Source organism: Haliaeetus albicilla, chromosome 29, assembly GCF_947461875.1.
Source record: "Haliaeetus albicilla chromosome 29, bHalAlb1.1, whole genome shotgun sequence".
In the NCBI taxonomy this organism is placed as follows: domain Eukaryota; kingdom Metazoa; phylum Chordata; class Aves; order Accipitriformes; family Accipitridae; genus Haliaeetus; species Haliaeetus albicilla.
In genome coordinates, this window is record NC_091511.1 from 7,236,862 (window position 1) to 7,256,053 (window position 19,192).

At 48.2% G+C, this 19,192-nt stretch overlaps 4 long non-coding RNA genes across 6 annotated transcripts; 2 read left to right on the forward strand and 2 right to left on the reverse strand.

Moving 5' to 3' along the window:
- Positions 1-336: 336 nt before the first annotated feature.
- On the reverse strand, positions 337-5,732 carry LOC138682581 (uncharacterized). 2 transcript variants are annotated; one of them, XR_011322669.1, is made up of 3 exons: positions 5,542-5,732; positions 5,203-5,247; positions 337-632 (listed from the first exon to the last, which is right to left on the reverse strand). It is a non-coding gene; the product is annotated as an uncharacterized lncRNA (long non-coding RNA). The 2 variants fall into 2 exon arrangements; XR_011322668.1 differs by lacking the exon at positions 337-632 and having other exon boundaries at positions 5,056-5,247.
- A 1,077-nt stretch (positions 5,733-6,809) lies between these two features.
- Positions 6,810-10,367, forward strand: LOC138682885 (uncharacterized). The gene is made up of 3 exons (XR_011322777.1): positions 6,810-6,842; positions 7,338-7,872; positions 10,024-10,367. It is a non-coding gene; the product is annotated as an uncharacterized lncRNA (long non-coding RNA).
- Positions 10,368-10,551: 184 nt separating this feature from the next.
- Positions 10,552-15,222, forward strand: LOC138682604 (uncharacterized). 2 transcript variants are annotated; one of them, XR_011322672.1, is made up of 3 exons: positions 10,552-10,767; positions 13,289-13,665; positions 14,773-15,222. It is a non-coding gene; the product is annotated as an uncharacterized lncRNA (long non-coding RNA). The 2 variants fall into 2 exon arrangements; XR_011322673.1 differs by lacking the exon at positions 10,552-10,767 and having other exon boundaries at positions 13,039-13,380; positions 13,560-13,665.
- A 1,929-nt stretch (positions 15,223-17,151) lies between these two features.
- On the reverse strand, positions 17,152-19,054 carry LOC138682605 (uncharacterized). The gene is made up of 2 exons (XR_011322674.1): positions 18,935-19,054; positions 17,152-18,466 (listed from the first exon to the last, which is right to left on the reverse strand). It is a non-coding gene; the product is annotated as an uncharacterized lncRNA (long non-coding RNA).
- Between the last annotated feature and the right edge of the window lie 138 nt (positions 19,055-19,192).

Sequence of the window (19,192 nt, forward strand, 5' to 3'; positions counted from 1 at the left end):
TGTGTTATGGGTGACTCTAGGAACCTTAATATTGTTAAAGTTGGAAATAGCTAACCCTAGAAACCTCACCAGGAAGTTACTGGTTTTTCTATGTTCTGTTTCAAGAAACTAAGGAAACCGTCGTGGACACCAGTTTGCTGCTTGGAAACGCCCTTACCCTTCCCATCTTGATTTGAGTATCGAAGATGCCAGTCAGCAGAGCTAAGTGTACCTGACCAATGATTGTTTTTACATAAGAGTATTGATAAGGTTATATAATCAAAGGACGGATCATTATAAAGGTTACATTTAATAACGAGCATAGCATGGATTTTTACGGAAGGAGCTTGGGTAACAATGAACTGACAGAAAAAGTCTGTAAAAACTGATGGATTTTGATACTAAGTGGGACACGCCTTTGGAGGAGCGATCCCCCGTGTCCCCAGCGCTGTGATAAACGAAGTGCCTGCTTCTTAACTTCACATTGGTGTTAAGGAGTTTTATTCCGGGTTTCGGTAACGGTTTTGGCGACCCAGGTGGGACCTTGCGAGTGAGACTGGACAAGATCGAGTGTTGATCGAACTCCGGCCGGCACCGAGGTATTCTCGGGGAGAACCATCACCCTCGACTCGCAAAGCTCCTCGCAGCGTTCCCTGGAAAAAAAGTAAAGCGCTTCTTCTTTGGAATTTGTTTGGAAAGCCTGCCCGTGCGGCACAGCGAAAGCTTCGCAGGGTTGGAGCTTGGAGGGTACCCGTTTGCAGTGGAAGCCTAGGCGTCTGCCTGTAAGTCATAAGCGAAAACTATTGCTGGGTTGGACTTTGTGTATTTATTTGGGACAGCTGTCATTTGCACTTGTTTGGTATTTGAACGTATGTAAGTATAACGGCATTGGCAAAGTTGTTTAAGAATAAGAGTGCAGGAAATAGAACTGCTGATGAAAAGATACCAAAAACATCACCGTTGGGATGTTTATTGGCACATTGGCGTGAACTGCAGGAAAAAAAGGTAAACAAAGAGAACTTTGAGTTACAATACTATATTGCAATTACTGTTGTTTCGTAGGAGAGAGAGTAAATGGAATAAAGAGCCATACGTAGATTTGTTCTTTTTAAGTGAACGTATCTGACGAGGACCGGAGGGGAGTCTCCCAGCAGAACCTCTGGTTACAGCTAAACTGGGAGAACAGAAAATTGAATTTGAATTGACACTAGAGTCACCTTTTCAGTTTTAAATACCTTAGAGGGAGAGTTAAGTTTTGAAGAAATTGGTGGTGTTGGTGCAACAAGTGAATGAGAAACTAGACCCTTCTTTAAATCTTTTAACAATGAAATTAGGAAAGCAACGGGTCACTCAGCAGTTTTTGTATGTGCCAAATTCGCCTAAAATCCTGTTAAGGAGACATCTATTTGAAAACTTAGAGGCAGAAATTAAATTTAAAAATTGAGAGATTAAAACTTTAATTCCAGAAACTAAACGTATCGAAGCAGTGGCTTTGTTGTTAACAGGATGGTTACTGAAAGCAGAAGATTATACCAGTCAAAGTATAATACTGTAATTCCAATCGTCTGGACTGGGAAGTTCCCTGTAAATCCAAAAAGCAGAACCTATGAGAGTTGATTTAAAGCCAGGATCGAATCCAGTAAGATTTAAACAATACCCCCTAAAACTGGAAAGCCGGAAAGGGTTAGTAATGGTAATACAAACATTTTTAAGATACAAATTGTTAATAGAATGTGAATCCAGATATAACACCCCGATCTTGCCTGTTAAAAGGCTAATGCAAACGATTATAGATTAGTTCAAGACCTCCTTAGAGCAATAAATCAAATAGTACAAGATATTCATCCGGTAGTAGCAAATCCTTATACTTTGTTAACAACCCTAATGGAGAAACAAGAATGGTTCACCGAAAAGATGCCTTTTTCTGTATTCCCTTGGATCCCAATAGTCAAGAGGTTTTTGCTTTGGAATGGGAAAATACTGAGACTGGGAGAAAAACACAGTATACGTGGACAGTCTTGCCTCAAGGCTTTAAGAATAGTCTTACCATTTTTGGAAATCAATTGGCACGAGAATTAGAGATTTGGAAGAAAGAAAATAATGAAGGAATCTTGTTGCAATATATGGATGATTTATTAATTACAGCTGAGAGAGAAGAACAATGCACAAAGTTAACTATTAGCCTTTGAACTTTTGGGGAATCAGTGGATATCGAGTGTCAAAAGAAAAAAAACAAATAACCCAGAAAGAAGAAACTTATTTAAATGAGTTTTGAAATCCTAAAAGGACAGAGACAATTGGGAACTGAGAGAAAAGAGGCAATTTGTCATCTCCCCGAACCTAAGACTAAAAAAATTAATGACAAGCATTTCCGGGAATGGTTGAGTGGTGTCACCTGTAGATTATAAATTGTGGCTTGCTGGCCTGACCTTTATAGGAGCAGCTCAAAACCTCAAACAATGGATTGGACCGATGCTGAGAAAGCTACTTTCCAAGAATTGAAACAGGCTGTAATAGGGGTGCCAGCCCTAGGCCTGCCAGATCTCACAAAGACACTTGAACTTTTTGCTTGTGAAAGAAGAGGTATAGCTCTGGGTATCCTGGCCCAATATTTAGGGCCAAGTGGGCGAGCTTTGGCCTACTTCTCGAAGCGATTAGGTAACATGAGTCTGGGATGCTCTGGTCGTCCGAGAGCCGTCGCTGCAACTGTGCTACTGATCCAGGAAGCTCGTAAGTTCACCTTAGGACAAAGAATTACTGTACGTTTCCCATATGATAACTGTTGTGCTAAAACAGAAAGGGGGGCATTGGTTATCCCCTAGCAGAATGCTGAAATACCAAGTGGTGTTGTTGCTGGAACAAGATGATGTTTACCTAAAAACTACTACCACCATTAACCCTGTTGCGTTTTCAACAACTGATCAAGTTAAAGGAGAACTGGAACGTGACTGCTTGCAGACAATCGAAAGAGTTTACTCCAGCTGACTGGATCTCTGAGATGTGCCACTAGAAGAAACAGATTGGGAACTATATGCCGACGGAAGCGGTTCCATCTGTGAAGGAAAACGTTTATCAAGATAGACAATAACTACTGAGGAGGTAATTGCGTTGCCAACTTTGCCTTCGATGATATCTGCCCAAAAGGCTGAATTGATAGCTCTTATTCGAGCTCTGGAACTAAGTCAAGGAAAGCGAGTCAACATTTGGACAGACTCAAAGTATGCTTTTGGAGCAGTACATACACATGGAGCAATATGGAAAGAAAGAGGACTGTTATCTCCACAAGGAATCACCATTCAGCATGCAGAACAAATATTGAAATTGTTCAAAAGCCAACAGCAGTTGCGATAATGCACTGTAAAGTACATCACTCAGGTAGGACTGTCCTTGAAACAGGTAACCGATTGGCTGATAAAGCTGCTAAAGAGGCTGCAGAAAAAGGCATCCTAGCACTAGTTCCAGAGAAAAGTATAAAATTGCCTAAAGAAACTCCAAATTATAATGAAAAAGATGAAGAATTAATTATTAGATTGCAGGCTAACAAAATGAAACAGGATAGGCCGTAACACCGACAGGTCAAATAATAGTCCCACCCACAATAAGGAGAGAAATTGCCCAAGCTGAACATAACAAAGTATATTGGGGAACAGAAAGTAAAATATGACAAAGATTGTTTAAACAATTATAAGCAGATGTGAAATTTATATATAAAATTATCCCTGAATCAGTAATAAGATCATCTTTGGGATTATTAAATAAGGAAATTTTTTAGGAGAATATTAGCAAATTGATTTTATAGAATTGCCTTGAAAAGAAGGATATATCCTAGTTTGAGTTGATATCTTTACTGGGTGGCCCAAGGCTTTCCCTTGTCGCACCAACAGAGCAAGGGAAGTAGTCAAAGTCTTGCTCAAAGAGATAATAACAAAATATGGGGTGCCTGTAAGAATGTCATCTGACAATGGCCCTCATTTTATAGCAAAGATTATGAGACAAGTTGAGCAAAGTATTATCTATAGATTGAGACTATCACACCCTGTATAGACCACAAGCAAGTGGGGGGGGGGGGGGGGAAGAGAGAGAGAGAATGAACTATACCCTTAAGCAACAGTTGAGTAAAATTTGTCAGGAAACCTCCCTCCTCACATGGGTTAAAGCATTACCCATGGCTCTATTAAGAATCAGAGTATAGCCAGAAGAGAAAGAAAATTTAAGTCATTATGAAATGTTGTATGAAAGACCATATCAAGAGTCCTATGTTCTGAGTATCTTGAGTGCCTTTGGAGATATGTTTTTAAAAGGTGTTATGATTTCTTTAAGCAATTCTTTTCAAGAACTTTGTCAGTATGTCTCCACAGCTGGACCCTTAGAATTGGACGTAGCAGCGCATCCCTTCTGACCAGGAGATTGAATATATATAAAATCACTGAGAAGTGGAAAGGACCGGATCGAGTCATTTTAACAACCCTTATAGCAGTAAAGGTCTGGGAGAAGAACCTTGGCTTCATTATTCAAGAATAAAGAAAGCACCAACAAGAAACTGGAAGTCTAAAGAAACTGGCCCTTTAAAACTGAAAATCTATAAGTAAGTTTCACGTTATCTATTTGGGAAAACAGCTGTGTAAAGTTGATAATATTGGGGTTGCTATTAGGAATATTGTCGAGGGCAATAATCTTTTTGTGTGTTTAGAGGGTGTATGCATTTTTTTTGAGGGGTTCTAAACATGAGATAAAGAAAATGAAACAATTATTGTTTGAGCTATTAATCTTGAGATTAACCGTTTTTGTAATTTGGATTAAAAAAAAAAAATCTAGTTTTGTAACTGATTCAAAGTTTTGTAAAGACACAAAATTTAACCTCAGTAACAGCCTGCCTTCCGATTCCAAAGTCAGATGAAAATCTAGTTCCGTGGAGAATACTGACATTGAATTTAACCAAAACTTGAGAAAAGATGCAGAACAATGAGAATCATTTTAGCAAATTAAATTGGATGGATTTAAAAGGCAATTATTTTTTTAAAATTTGAAAGAAGGAATTATAGCGTTGTGAATTATAACATTACCAAACCATCCACCTCATGGACAAAAGAATTCATTTAATCGCCCTTCGGGAGAAACTTGTACAAGCACCCCTTGGGGCTGTCAGTTGCCAAAACCGTAGAGACAAGTGCAAAAAGGAACTTGGGATCATATTTAAAATATAAAACGCTGTTTAGAATTTACTGGAGTTCCAGGATCCTTGTTAGAGCCACCCAGAGTCGGGACCATCTATGGAAATTTAGACTGGTTTAGACAACCAGAGAAAAATCACACATCCTAAACAGAGCTGTATGAAAGTTTATACTTGCAGCTCCTCTGACCCCAAACTCCAAAGACTTTCTCTAGTAGCTAAAACTCTAAGATGGGGATGTATTTGTAGAAAGTATAATAATATTTTACATGATCTTTGGTCCCCTCTTAATAATGGAAAAAATTTAGCTTGGAGTTGACTGTATTAAAGGACAGGTGAAAAGTTCAGGATTAACTGTTTGGGTGACTAGTGATGATATATGATCCACTCACCTTTTCATGAAGGAGAAAAGCAAATCATGGACTTTAGACTTAATAACTCTATCCTCTCTCTGGAAGAAATCTCCCTTGTAGCCTCGCTGGTGAACCTGGGTAAATGGAAAAGATGATACCTGGCAATCGCCAAGTCTTAGAACTAAAATAAGATGGGTATTAAAATCTGTATTTTGACCCCAGTTAACAGCTCTTCCCAATCAGCTGACTCTTGACATCTTTCATTCAATCAAGGAAGTGCCTGCTGCTTAAATTCACATTGGTGTTGAGGAGTTTTGTTCCGGATTTGGGTACCACAGCTGCGGGCCGGGGCTGGAGGAGCCGCAGGTGCGGGCGGTGAGGCTGATGGGGACGGGCCCTCCCTGGACAGGGGGGCTGCCGGGGGAGGGGCCGGGGCAGGGCCGGTGGGAGCCCAGGCAGGAGCGGAGCGGAGCGGCGGCCGGGGTGCGGCTGCCCCTCGGGAGAAGGTGAGCGGGGCCGGGCGCCCCTCGGACCGCGAACGTCGGAGGCGGGGGCCGCCTGTGCCGCGGTCCGAGCCCTGGGGGCTCACGGGGGGCTGGGAGCACGTACGCGCGGGGGGGGGGGCTCACAGGGCTGCTGGGAGAACGTGCGCGGGAGGGGGGGGACGGACCCGTGGCGGGGCTGCGCAGTCGCCCGGCGGGTCCCGGGGAAAGCCCCGAGGAGGACGGCGGGGTCCGTGTCGGACACACAGAGTGGCAGTGGGGCCGCGCCGTGCCGGAGCCGGGCGGGGGGCGGGCGCTGCCCGGAGCCGGGCGGGGGGTGCCGCGCCGTGGCGGAGCGGCGGCGGCGGCGGGAGCGCGCCGGAGCCGGGCGGGGGGTGCCGGAGCTGCCCGGAGCGGCGCTGGGGGCTCGGCGGGGACTGTGGCTGCGCCGGCGTGGGCGGAAACGGAAGCGGCGTCCCCTCGGGGTCAGGCAGCAGGGCAGGCTGCCTCCCGGGGCATGCCGGGAGCTGTAGTTTTCGCGGACTCGGCGGCCGGGCGGCAGCGTGGCTCTCGGGCGCGGCGTAGTCCTCGCTGCCGCCGCGGCCCCCGGAGTCCGACAAGGTCAGACGCAGGAGCGTTGCCGGTTTCGCGTGGTTTTCCGCGGGCTTCCCGCTGCGCCCGCTCCCCGACCAGCCGTGCGGACGCGCCTCCCGGGCGCATGCGCCGTCCTGCGCGTGGGGCAGCCCGGCGTTCGCTCGCCGGCTCTGACCCCTCCGGCGCATGCGCAGTCCCTGGGAGCAGCGTGGTGGCGCGCAGGGCGGGGGTCTCAGCGGCAGCGGGCGAGCGCCGGGACCGCGGGTGAGGCGAGCGATCCCCTCCGGCGGGGGCGGTGGCGGTGGCGGGGGGTGCCTCCTGTCCGCTGGCCGCGCGGGGCTGGCGGGACGGGAAGCTGCGAAGCGGCCGCCGCGGCAGGCTCCCGGTCCGCCGGAGGCGAGCCGGGCCAGGGCAGCGCCCGGCAGTTCCCCGAGAGCCGATAGAAGGGAAGAGGGGACGGAGGCGGGCGCCTCCCCGAGTCGCCGGAGCTCCCCCCGGCGCCTTCGCTCGGCCCGTGCGGCTGCCCCCAGCTCCAGCCCCTCCCCTGAAGCCTGCGCTGTGGCCGCAGGCAGCCCCCGAGCCCTGTCGTGAGGGCAGCAAGCTGGCCCTGCGATGTTCTCGAGTCTCCCTGAACGGGGGTGCCGTTAGCAGCGGCGCGGGGAACGAGCGGCGTCTGCGGAAGCCCCTGCGGAAGGAGGGGCTCCGGCCAGGGTCGAGCTACGGTAATAACGGTCTCTGCTGTCTCTTTCCCTCTCCCAGAGGCCATGCTGTGAGTGCGGTTGTCTGTTCGTCCCCGGGGATGCCGCTGACTGCAGCAGCCTCAGGCTTGCGTGGGCTGTCTCTGCCTGGCCTCCCTCTCCTCGCGGCGCGGGAGCACAGAGGGACAGGCAGAGCGCTTACTGGCTGTGGACGGGAGCTGCTGAAGCTGGAGAGGCCACAGAAAGGTAAAGAAGAAGAAACGGAAGGCCATCTGGCTGGCAGCTGCCTCCCGCTGCAGCCAAGAGAGAGCCTGCCTCTCTGGGTGTGGGAGGATCCCACCTCGTAGTCCACAGCAGGTCAGACCGCCAGGGTCTGTATGCATGACCAGCAGCGCGGTACGGCCACGTAGTGAGCGAGCGAGCAAGGCTACATGTCTAGGAGGCCTCATCTCGTAAGAGCTGCGAGGCGCTCGCGTGTTCCGTTATGTGGAGGACAGCCAAGCGACTGGAGTTACAGAAGAGGAAGGGAGGAGAGAAGGAGAAAGGAGCGTCTGAACTGGCAAGGTCTCCTGGCAGCTCCAAGAGCAAGAGCTGTGGTGAGTCCTGGGCCCTCAGGGCCCTGTCGCTCCTCTTGTGCGTCCTGGTCCCTCCCTCCCCCTATCCTGGCCCCCTAACTTTCTCATGCTGCTGTGACGTTTGGTTTTTTTGTTTGTTTGTTTGTTTTTTTTTTTTATTTTGCTTCCCTGTACCTCTCCTCCTCTGTCTATTCTCTTGTCCTGCTCCCTCTTCCTCCCCCCCCACCCCGCCCCCCGCCTTTGTCCTGCAGCCAGTCACTGTTTTTTCCTTTTCCATCTCCTTGTCCTGATCTGCATCCACCTCTTTCCCCGCTTCCCAATTTCTCTGGCCTGTTCCCTGGCGTTCTTTTCCTCTCTGTGCCTGTACGTGCAGCTCTGTGTCCCTGCCTTCCTATCTCTCTTCTTCCTACTTTCTGTTTCTCTCTCTATCCCTTTGTCTTGCTCACTGTTGCTGTTTATTTTTGTCATTCTGGATCTCACTGTCCCCGTCCTCCTTCCTGTTCATCTCTTACTCTCTGTGATCCTTTGTGCTGCTTCCTGCCCCTTTTTTATTCACCCTCCCTCTCTCTGCAGGGCTTCTGATACCTCTCTTTCTAAACCCCCCCCCCCCCCCCGTGCTGCCTCAGTCTCTGTCTTTCTCTCTCTCTCTCTCGTTGTCATTGTTCTTGTCTGTCGCGCTGTCTTGCTTCCTGTCCTGTTGTTTCTCGCTGTATCCCTTTGTCCCGCTCCCTGCTCGTATTCATATTCCTCTCTGTCCTGAGGACCGTCCCAGTTTTTTATCTCTGTCCTGCCACTGTCCTGATTTTTCCTTCTCTGCCATGGCTGCTTATTTCTCCATCTCTGTCCAGACCCCTGTCCCTTCCCCCCGCCCCGCCTTGCTGTCCCTCTGCCTTGCTTTCTTTCGCTTTCTGTCTGTCTTTCTCTGCCCCATTCCCTCTCCCGCCCTTTCTAACTGTGTCCCCCTGTCCAGCTAGCTGTCTCTTCTTTCTTTTTTCTGTTCCTCTATTTTTTTCCTTTTTCCGTATCTCTCTCCCACTGCCCATCGCAGTTGGTTTTTTCCCCTCCGATGCTGGCCTGCTCTTTGTCCCTTTTGTCTCTCTGTGTCCTTCTGTCATGCTCCCTGTGTCTATTTAATCCCTTCATCTCTGTCCTGCAGCCCGTCGCTACTTTTTTTTCCTCTTCTGTCCCTTTGTCCTGCTCCCCGTCCTTGTCTCTCTTTCCCTTGGTTCTGCCTCCTGTCCTTTTTTCCTTTCTTGCTCCATCTCTCTGTCCTGCTCCCTATCCCTCCCGCGCTCTCTCTGTTTCTGTGTCCTTCTCCTTGCCTTTCCCCACGGTCTCTGTCTTGTTCCCTCTTTGTTTTTCTTGTTTCCTGGGTGGCTGGGCCCGGCTACCCGCGGGGGTGCTTCGGCTGGGGGGTTTGGGGTGGGGGCCTGGCCGTGCCGGTGGTGGCGGAGAAATAAAGCCTGAAACGGCAATCGTGAAGTGACGCCCTGCCTGTGCTGGGGCTGCCCCGCAGAGGCGTGGGGCCGGGCCCTCCGCAGGTCCCGAGCACTCCCCGAAACTACGTGTGGGGCCCCGGGGGTGCAGGGCTGTGGGGTGGCTACACTTGGCGTCGCCCGTGGGTGCTGCAGGGTCAGAAATGGAGAACAAGTTTTCTGTTCCTGGGGCTTGACAACAGGCTCGCGTGGCTGATGTGGGGGCTCGGAAACAGACCGAGCTGCGCGGCTTTGGGCCCAGAAACAGAGGTCCGGCCCTGCGTGTTTGGGCCTTGAGAACGGGCTCAGCAGCCGGGTTTTTTGGCTCCCAAATGGGCCCCGAGTCAGCTGGTGCGGGGTCCAAAAGCGGGAGCCGGCTTGGCTGGTTTTGCAGGCGGGTGGGAGGGTGTTGGGGGCTGCGGGGGGAAGCGGGGGGCGGGCAGGGTGCGTGGACCCTCCCCGGAGAGGGGGGTCTGGTTGTGTCAGACGCCGAAGTTCGGGAGGCCGGCACGCAGCAGGCCGAACTCAACATCTGTGATGGTCTGTGGGGGGAAAGGTGCTTTTCAGACCCCACGTGCCCTCTTTGAGTCCAGCTCTTCTTTCTGCGCTGCTCAGAATAGTTGTTAAGTAATTAATCGCGCAAACTAACGGATATTTATTGGGCGTGTAACTCTGATGTTTAATCCCAATGCTCCAGTTTTGACAGCAGTTGATATACAACCTTATGGAAAGCCCAGACCGTTGCACGTAGCTGGAGCTTGTAAGGAGAAGCAGCTGAAATCAGCCGGAGCTTCAGTGCGGAGCTGGGGCTTCAACGAGCCAGAACTGTAGCAAGCGGGAGCTGGAACGAGGCGGGGTGTCCGCTGTCTGGAGCGTGCATTAGCCAGAGGCAAAAGTACCTGCGGCTGTAAGGAGCAGGAGGTGCGATTAGCTGGAGCGTCTTTTCGCTGGAGCGTCCGTCGGCCGGACTGCGCTCCCAGCACGGCGGAAGAGTGGCCGGGCGCAGGCAGGGCTGTCCGCAGCAAGCTGCTCCGAGCAGCAGGGAGGGGAGTTGTCCTTCTGCCAGCGGGGAGCCCGGCCTCTTCCCTCGGGCATGCAATCCACGCCGCGCTCCTCTCTCTGCGTGGAGGGTCTCTCCCGGTCCGTTCCCGCGGGCAGAAGCGAGGTGGGGGTCCCCCGTCTCTCCTGGGGCAGCCCCCCCCGCGAGGGGGCGAGGTGTCGTCGTCCCCTCGGTACCGGGCAAAGGGGAGAGAAACCGGCTGGCGGGAGCTCCTGGGGTGCAGAGCCCTTCCAGCAGAATCCTCCCCTGTCTTTTCACCGTTGGCTGGGTGTGACAAGCAGGTTCATTTCTTTGTCTCCTCTTCTCCCAGTGTCACCTTCCGCGTCACACGAAGAAAATCCTGCGTGGTCAATTCCGCTTGCTGCTCAGGTAATCGCACGTGTCGGGCTGGGGGAGCGGAGAGAAACACTTGCAAGTTCGAGGGCACTACAGATGCTCCACGTTAAACCCACAGGGAAGGCAAATTTGCTGCTAGTGCAGAAAAGCTGATGGAAAAATTGCTGTTTAACAGATCGTGCCCTGTTCCTGAACTGGTCCCTTGATATGTTTTTGTTTCAGCTGAAAGAATGAAATTTCCTGTCTGGTAAATTCAGAGCTGCCTGTTAGCTTCTTCAGGGTCAAGTGTTTCTCTTCTCTCTGTTCATACTGATTTTATGGGCAAGTTGGAAATAGCCTTTTACTTTTTTATGTATAATTGAATTTTTAGGAATATGTGGTGTCCCTGTAGTTCATTTTTGAGCACCTAGATGTCAGCAGAAATGTAATGAGTGAAACATGATGGAAACTGGTACTTAAACTTGATTTTTATTTGATTTTTTTTTTCCTTCCCCATTAAGAGTGTTGATGGCATGTTGTCCCATGGCACAATCCCCATTCCGTTCAGCGGAGTCTTCAGTCTAGGACTTTTAAGTAAAAAAGTTTGTCCTTCCAAAAAAGGACTAGTCATTCATAGGACTGAGGCGTAGACTTGGAGAGTCGCTTAAGTACGTGATCGGAATTAAAGCCAACTTTCAGTTGGTGTTGCTGCTGTTGGTCTTTGCTTTCATTGATTTCTCCACCACTCCCTCATGGTTGGGAGCTCTGAATGGTAATGTTTTTCAGTCTCTAACACATTTCCACCCTCACCCCCCCAAAAAAGGAGAGGCAGTGTCTAAAAGTTAATTAGTTTCCTCACAAGTGCGTGAGCGAATAAAATTTGAGTTATGATGATTAAAACCATAAAAATGACACCAGTCTTGCAGATCTGGACTATTTCTGAACAGGTACTCATCACACGCAAAAGTCGTCAGGTCACCTGTGCTTCATGCTCTGACAAGACAAAATGCTGAGGCAGGGATGAGCTCTGAAAGAAGCAAAAAAAAAAAAAAAAAAAAAAGAAGGATACAGGGTCACGGTTTTGTTTTGTTGTTGTTTGTTTTTTAGCGAGTGCAATATTGACTGGTGCCAGCCTGCAGAGCTCTTCTGCTGCCTGACCTCTCCTTCTCTTTTATGGCTGTAATTGTCGTTTGGATAATTGTAGAAGAGCAATTAAGTTACTTGCCTCTGTGAATGTGCTGGTAATACCAGGAAGGCAAATGCTTGAACCAGTAGTGAATAACTTGGCTACAAGTAGAATTTCTGAAGGAAGAACAGCAGCAGCAACAGGAAGCAAATAGCAAGTGACCAAAAACTTGCGTGTGTCAAAGGCATCAAAGCTTTATTGCCAAATGTTGTTTGGCAATATGTTCCAAATGGCTTTTTTCGGTAAACGTAAATTTTCAGGAAGTTCAGGGTTGCGTGTGGCAAAACGTGTCCCTCTGCGTACGCGTCCTGCTATGTAAATAGCATGGGTCAGTGGCAAGTCCAGTGGCAGGGCTGCTGTTCCCTACTCTCGACGTTGCCGTGGTAGTGTTGCGGTATTTAGACCTTCATGGACGGGCTGAGGAACGGAAGGAGAATGCCCGTTTTCTGTAAGGGCTCAGAATGCCGACCCTTTTCTCTGCCTGCCGCTCCCCTGTGCGTGAGATGAAGCTGTTTTATTTTTCTCCCTTGTTCCTGGTCTAAATATTTCTGGAGCTGTTGCTGCTGTGGGTTTGCAATTGGTGTTACTGCGTTTTTGTAGCGTTCTAGCGATGGGTCGTTTCCGCTGTGGCGAAGCGTCGAGATACGGTTTTCAGTTTAAAGCGTCAGAAACTACGTTCACCGAAACCGGTAACTCGCGGCGCAGGTGAAACCGATCTGGCGCGTGCAGCTGTGCTCACAGGGGTGCTCGGTGGCTCCTCATCAAAACAGCAGGGTGTGTGCGTGGACATCCATAGGGTTGCGCTCTGGGTCCGAGAGCGTTAACGTATTTTTGCTGTTGGAAGATGGAATGGAGCGTGTGCCTGTTAAATCTCAGGGCAGTCAAAAGCTAGGAGGGACCCTGAGCAGGTTTGGTGGCACAACTGCGGTTTTAAAAGATCTTGACTGTTTGGAGCAACGGCCTGGAAAAAATCATTCCTTTTTTGCAATGAGGCAGTTCCCAAGGACAGATGTGTTGCTGTGCTCTCTAGCAAAAATACTCAACTTGGAACCTATAGGGTGATGAAGCCTCGGCTATACTAAGGCTTGAGAAAATGTATGTAGGTCTCTATGTCTGTCACCTGAAAGTAAAGTTGCCAATGAGTCAAAAAAGAAAGGAAAAAAAAAAAAAGGCACGGTAGTCTGAAAAATGCAAAAGCTCTAGTGGCCTGTGTCAACAACTGTACCGAAGATGACGCAAAAATACTTTTTCCTCCACTCAGTTGTACTGTCTTCACAAACCTTCACAAAAAAAAGGCAGCTTTGGATTCCTACCCAGCTTTGTGCTAATGTGTTTTTTCTTCTCTCAGCTGGATGTCAGCTAGCACCGTTTCACCGTGGTTGCCATGGAAAGATTCCGTAGTGGCCTGCATTTGAAGAATATTTTTTATTTGAAGAATAAAATAAAGAGGATCCAGCCAGCAGCTGCAGACAGGAGGTAGCCTGCCTCTCCAGGTGAGGATGGACCCTTCTTAGTGTGGTCCTCAGCAGATCTGATCACCAGTGTGCACAGCAGGGTCTGTATGCGTAACCAAAACCACAGTACAGTCATGTAGTGTGTGTGTGCATGTGAGGCTGTGTTTCTAGGAAGCCTCATATTGTAAGAGCTGTAAGGCACCAATCTATTCTCTTAGGTGGATGACAGTCAAGTGACTGCAGCTACAGAGGAGGAAGGGAGAGGGAGAGAGAGACAGACATGTCTGAATGGTCAAATTCTCTCAGCAGCTCCAAGAGCGGGAGGTACAGTGAGTCCTGGACCCCTGGGGCTGTGTCACCCCTCTTCTGCATCCCAGTCCCCCCCTGCCCCCACCTTCTCTTTCTCTCACTGCTTTAATTTTTTGTTTTTTCTTCCTGTACCTCTCCCTCTCTTGTTCTCTAAGTCCCCCTCTTTCTCTGTTGTTCTGCTTCTGCTTTCTTTTTCTCTCTGCACTTCTGACCTGTCCCATCCCTCTTTTTTTAATCCTCTGTTTCTGCCCTGCAGCCCATCACTACTTTTTCTTTCTCCATCTATCCGTCTGTCTTCTTATTCCAATCTTGTTAATTCCTCCCTGTCTGCCCTTTAGCCCTTCACAGTTCCCGCCGCTCTCACCTGTCTGATGCTGTGTCTCTATTTTTAAATTCCTTTCTCTGCCCTGTATTCTGGATACACTTTTACTTTCTTAGATTCTCTTGTTCCAGGTCCCTGTCCCTGTCCCTATGTTTTAACTTCTTCCCTCACTGTCCCATAGCCCATTTTTGTCTTTATTATTCTCTCTCTGTCCGGTTCCCTGTCCCTATTCTTTATTTTCCCTCTCTCCCCTTTAGATCATCAGTGTTTTTGATATTTCTCAGTCTCTCTCATCTACCTCACTGTCCCCTTTTTTTAATTCTTCCTTCTGCCCTGCGGCTCATCACTAATATTTGTTTTTCTCCATCTCTCTGTCTGGTATCCTCTCCCTTTTTATTAGTTCCTCCTCTCTGTCCTGTAGCCCATTGCTACCCCCCCCATCTCTCTCTGTCTCCCTTTCCCTACTTTTCAATCCCCCCTCTCTGCCCTGTAGTAGCCAATCACTGTTGTAGTGAGTTTGTGTGGCAAGCTGGGGCAGGGGAGTGGGCAGGGGCAGCAGGGGTGGGTTCTCTGAGAAGACACTAGGACTTGCCCCCATGCTGGGCACAGCCAGTTCCAGCTCCAAGATGGAGCTGCTACTGGTCAAAGCTGAGCCAACCAGCAACCCTGGTAGCACCTCTGTGATATTTAAGAAGGGCTAAAAAAATGCTGTGCAGAAGCTGTCAGTCCTGCAGACACCAAAGTCAGTGAAGAAGGAAAAGGAGGAGGTGATCCAGGTCCTAAAGCAGATTCCCCTGCAGCCTGCAGTGAAGACCATGGTGACACAGGCTGTCCCCCTGCAGCCCACGGAGGTCCATGGCAGAGCAGATATGCACCCTGCAGCCAATGGGGGACCCCTCGCCAGAGCAGGCGGATGCACCCAAAGGAGGCTGTGACGCTGTGGAGAGGAGCCCACATTGGAGCAGGTTTTCTGGCAGGACCTGTGGCCCCATGGGAGTGACACCACACTGGAACAGAAGAAGAACACGAAGAAGGAAGGAGCAGCAGAGACAACTTGTGATGAACTGACTGCAACCCCCTGCTCCCTCTCCCCCTGTGCTGCTCGGTAGGAGGAGGTAGAGAAGTCAGGAGTGAAGATGAGCCCAGGAAAAAAAGAGAGGGGTGGGGGGAAGGTGTTTTTCAGATTTGTTCATATTTCTCATTATTGTACTCTGATTTTGACTGACAATAAATTAATTTCCCCAAGTTGAGTCTGTTTTGCCTGTGACAGTAATTGGTGAGTGATCTCTTTGTCCTTATCTTGACCCACAAGCTTTGTTGTTGTATTTTTCTACCCTCCTGTCTTGTTGAGGAGGAGGAATGATAGAGTGGCTTGGTGGACACTCATCAGCCAGGCAAGGTCAACCCACCACAGTTTCCTTCTATCAGGCTCCCTGTCCCTACTTTTAAAATCTTGCCTATATTTCTTGTATGTCATCACTTTTGAAACTTCCTACCTCTCCATCCCTATTTAAATTCTTGCATGTTTCTTAAACCCAGTTGCTTTTTAAATTTTCTTGCTACTTTTCCCTCTCTTTGTCTCCCTGACCTTAGTTTAATTTCTTGCCTGCATTTCTTGTACCCTGTTGCTTTTCAATTTCATTCTTAGGTCTCCCTCTGTGCAGCTTCATGTACCTACTTTTTGATTCTTGTACCCTGTTGCTTTCAAAATTTTCTTTCTATGTTTCCTTCTATCCATCTCCCTGTCTCTAGTTCTTAACTCTTCCCTCTCTGTCCTGTACCCTGTCACTTCTTACATTTTCTGTCTACCCCTCCCTCTGTATACCTGTTAGTTCTTGCCTATGTTTCTTGTATGCTGTTGCTTTTTGAAAATTTTCTCTCTACCTGGCTCCCTGTTTCTTTTTTCTAGTTCTTGCTGTTTCTTCTCCTGTATCACCTGAGAATGTTTCCCTGTCCCTTGTCCTGTCTTTATCTTCTTGTCCTGCCAGTCTCTTCCCCTTCTCTCCCCTGCTTCCTATTATTTATTCCTCCATCTCCATCCCTGTTGTTCTGCTCAGTCTCTCTGCTCTTCTCTCTCTATACCGTTTTCCTGCTTCTTGTCCCTCTCTTGTTCCCAGCAACCAATTTCTTGGCTCCCTGTCTTGCACATCTGTGTCCCTCTGTCCTTCCTCCTGCTTTTCTCTTCCCTTTTATCCCCCCATCCTGCTGCCTTTGGGCACTGAGCCTTGTAGCCAACTCATTCTTATATGCATTAATGAATAAATTTTTCCTGCCTCCTCTGTCTCCCTGGATGTGGGTAGGTGCAGGGGCAGGGATGAGGTGCTGTGGGGCTTTGGCAATGGCCCCTGTTCCTGATGGGCTCCAGCTGGGGCTGGGATGGCCCCAGGTGTGGCCAGTGAGGCTGAGGATGGGGCTGGCCCTGCTGTGTGAAGGGGCTCCAGCTGTAAAGGGGGCTGCCTGGGCAGGGGAACTGGCTGAGGAGGGAGTGCACGGGGGTCTGGCTGGTAGGTGCTTGCACCAAGGAATGGCCAGTCCCTGTGGCAAGGAAGGATCCCTCTGAGCTGTCCCTGGCCTTTGTTGGCTACATGCGTGAGCCACCATGTATCAAAGCAAGCCTTGTGGGTGAGGAGCATTGAGGCGTCCGCTGCGTGCTGCCGAGCGGATGAGGGTCAGGCAGCCGGCACTGGGGAGGAGGAAGGGGCAGAAGCAGAGAGAGAAGCATCGGGGTGGTGAAGGTCTCCTGCCGGCACCGGGAGCTGTGGTGAGTCGCACGTCCTCTCCTCTACATCCTGGCCCACCTCTGCCTCCCTTCTTTAGACGTCTGCTTGCCTCCCTTCCTCTGTCTCCCTCTCTGCCTGCCCACCTATGTGTATGGCTCCTCAAAACTTGTTATTCTTCTGTCAACTCTGCCCAGTACTGTTGCCTTTTAAATTTTTAATATGCCTCTCTCTAACCAGCTTCTTCTCCCTGTTTTTTATTTTTTCTGCACCGCCTTGTACCTCATTACTTTTAAAATTTAATTTCTATGTCTTCCCCTCTCTGTCTCCCTGACCCTATATTTTAATTCCTCCCTCTCTGTCCTGTACCCAGTTGCTTGAGACTGGCTGGGCATTGGTCAGTTGGTGGTGAGCAATTGTTTTAATTTGCTGGGTTTTTTTTCCTCGTACAACTTTAAAAAAAAAAAAAGTCTTTTTAATTATTAAACTTTTTATATCAACCCATGAGTTTCTCACATTTACCCTCCTGATTCTCCCCCTATCCCACTGTGGTGGAGTAAGTGAGCAGCTGTATGGTACTTAGTTGCCAGCCAGGGTTAAACCACAATGCTACATCTACTTTTATGAAGCTGCCTATTGCTATTTTTTAATTATTTCCTGTCTGTTGTGTACCCTGTTGCTTTGAAAATTTGCTTTCTATGTCTACTTTTATCCAGTTCACTGTCTTTATTTTTTATTTTTTTCCTCTCTCTCCTGTGCCCCTGTGTCACTTTTAAATTTCCTTTATATTTCTCAGTTTTAGTTCACTGTGGCTATTTTAAAATTTTTTTGTCCTGTACCCAATCACTTCTTAAATTTTCCCTCTATATCTACTTGTGTCGAGCTGTGTATCACTGTTTTTTAATTCTTTCCTCACTATTGTGTACCCCGTTGCTTTTTACTTTTTCTTTCTATGTCTACTTTAACCTATTCACTGTCTTAAAGTTATTCCTGTCTGTCATGTAGCCCATCACCTTTTAAATTTTCTTCCTATGTCTGTCTGTTTAGTTAGCTGTCCCCATTTTTTAATTCTTTTGCCTCTGTCATGTACCCTGTTGTGCTGGTTTTGGGTGGGATTGAGTTAATTTTCTTCCCAGTAGCTCGTATGGGGCTACATTTTGGATTTGTGCTGAAAACAGCATTGATAACCCAGGGATGTTTTTGTTATTGCTGAGCAGTGCTTGCACAGAGTCAAGGGCTGTTCTGCTTCTCACCCTGCCCCACCAGCGAGCAGGCTGGGGCTGAACAAGGAGCTGGGAGGGGACACAGCTGGGACAGCTGACCCCAACTGACCCAAGGGCTGTTCCAGACCATATGATGTCATGCTCAGCATATCAAGCTGGGGGAAGGAGAAGGAAGGGGGGACATTCAGAGCGATGGCATTTGTCTTCCCACGTAACCGTTATGCAGGATGGAGCCCTTGTTTCCTGGAGATGCCTGAACACCCGCCTGCTGATGGGAAGCGGGGAATGAATTCCTTGTCTTGCTTTGCTTGTGTGCATGGCTTCTGCTTTACCTATTAAACTGTCTTTGTCTCAACCTGTGAGTTTTACTTTTTTTTTCCTGATTTTCTCTCCCCATCCTGCTGCAGGGGGGGCAGTGAGCAAGCAGCTGGGTGGTGCTTAGTTGCCAGCTGGGGTTAAACCATCACACCTGTCACTTTTTTCCAGTTTGCTTTCTATGCCTACTTTAACCTATTTGCTGTCTTTGTTTTTTTAATTTTATCCTCTGTCCTGTACTATCTCACTTTTAAAATTTTCTTTCTGTGTTTATTTGTTTGCTGTCCCTATTTTTTAATTTTTTCCTGTATGTCCTGTAAGCGGTTGCTTCTAAAATTTTCTTTCTATGGCTAGTTTTATACAGTTCACTGTCTATATATTTTTAGTTTTTTCGTCTCTGTCTTGCACCCCATTGTTTTTTAAATTTTCTTTCCATATCTCTATTTATCTATTTTTCTCTCCCTATTTTAAAATTTTTTTTCCTGTCCTGTATGCATCATTTTAAAATTTTCCTTCTATGTCTACTTTTAGCAAGCAGTGTATCACAGCTTTTTGATTCTTTCCTGGCTGTCGTGTACCCTGCCAATTCTTACATTTACTTTCTCTGTGTCTCTCTTATTTACCCTATCCTTATTTTTTTTTCTAGCCTTTTTTTAATGCTGTCACTGTTAAAATTTTCTTTCTGTGTCACCTTTTATCCAGTTCACTTTTTTTAATTTTTCCTGTCTTGCACTCCATCACTTTTAAATTTCCTTTCTAGTTCTCTATGTAGTTTGCTGTCACTATTGTTTAATACTTTCTTGTCTGTCTGTAGCCTGTTGCTTTTTAGATTTTTTCTACATCTTCATTTCTTTAGTTCACTGTCCCTATTTTCATTATTTTCCATTTTTCCTTATTCCGTCACTTTTTAAAATTTTCTATCTCTGTTAACCAGTTCTGTCCCTATTTTTCAATTCTTTCTTGTC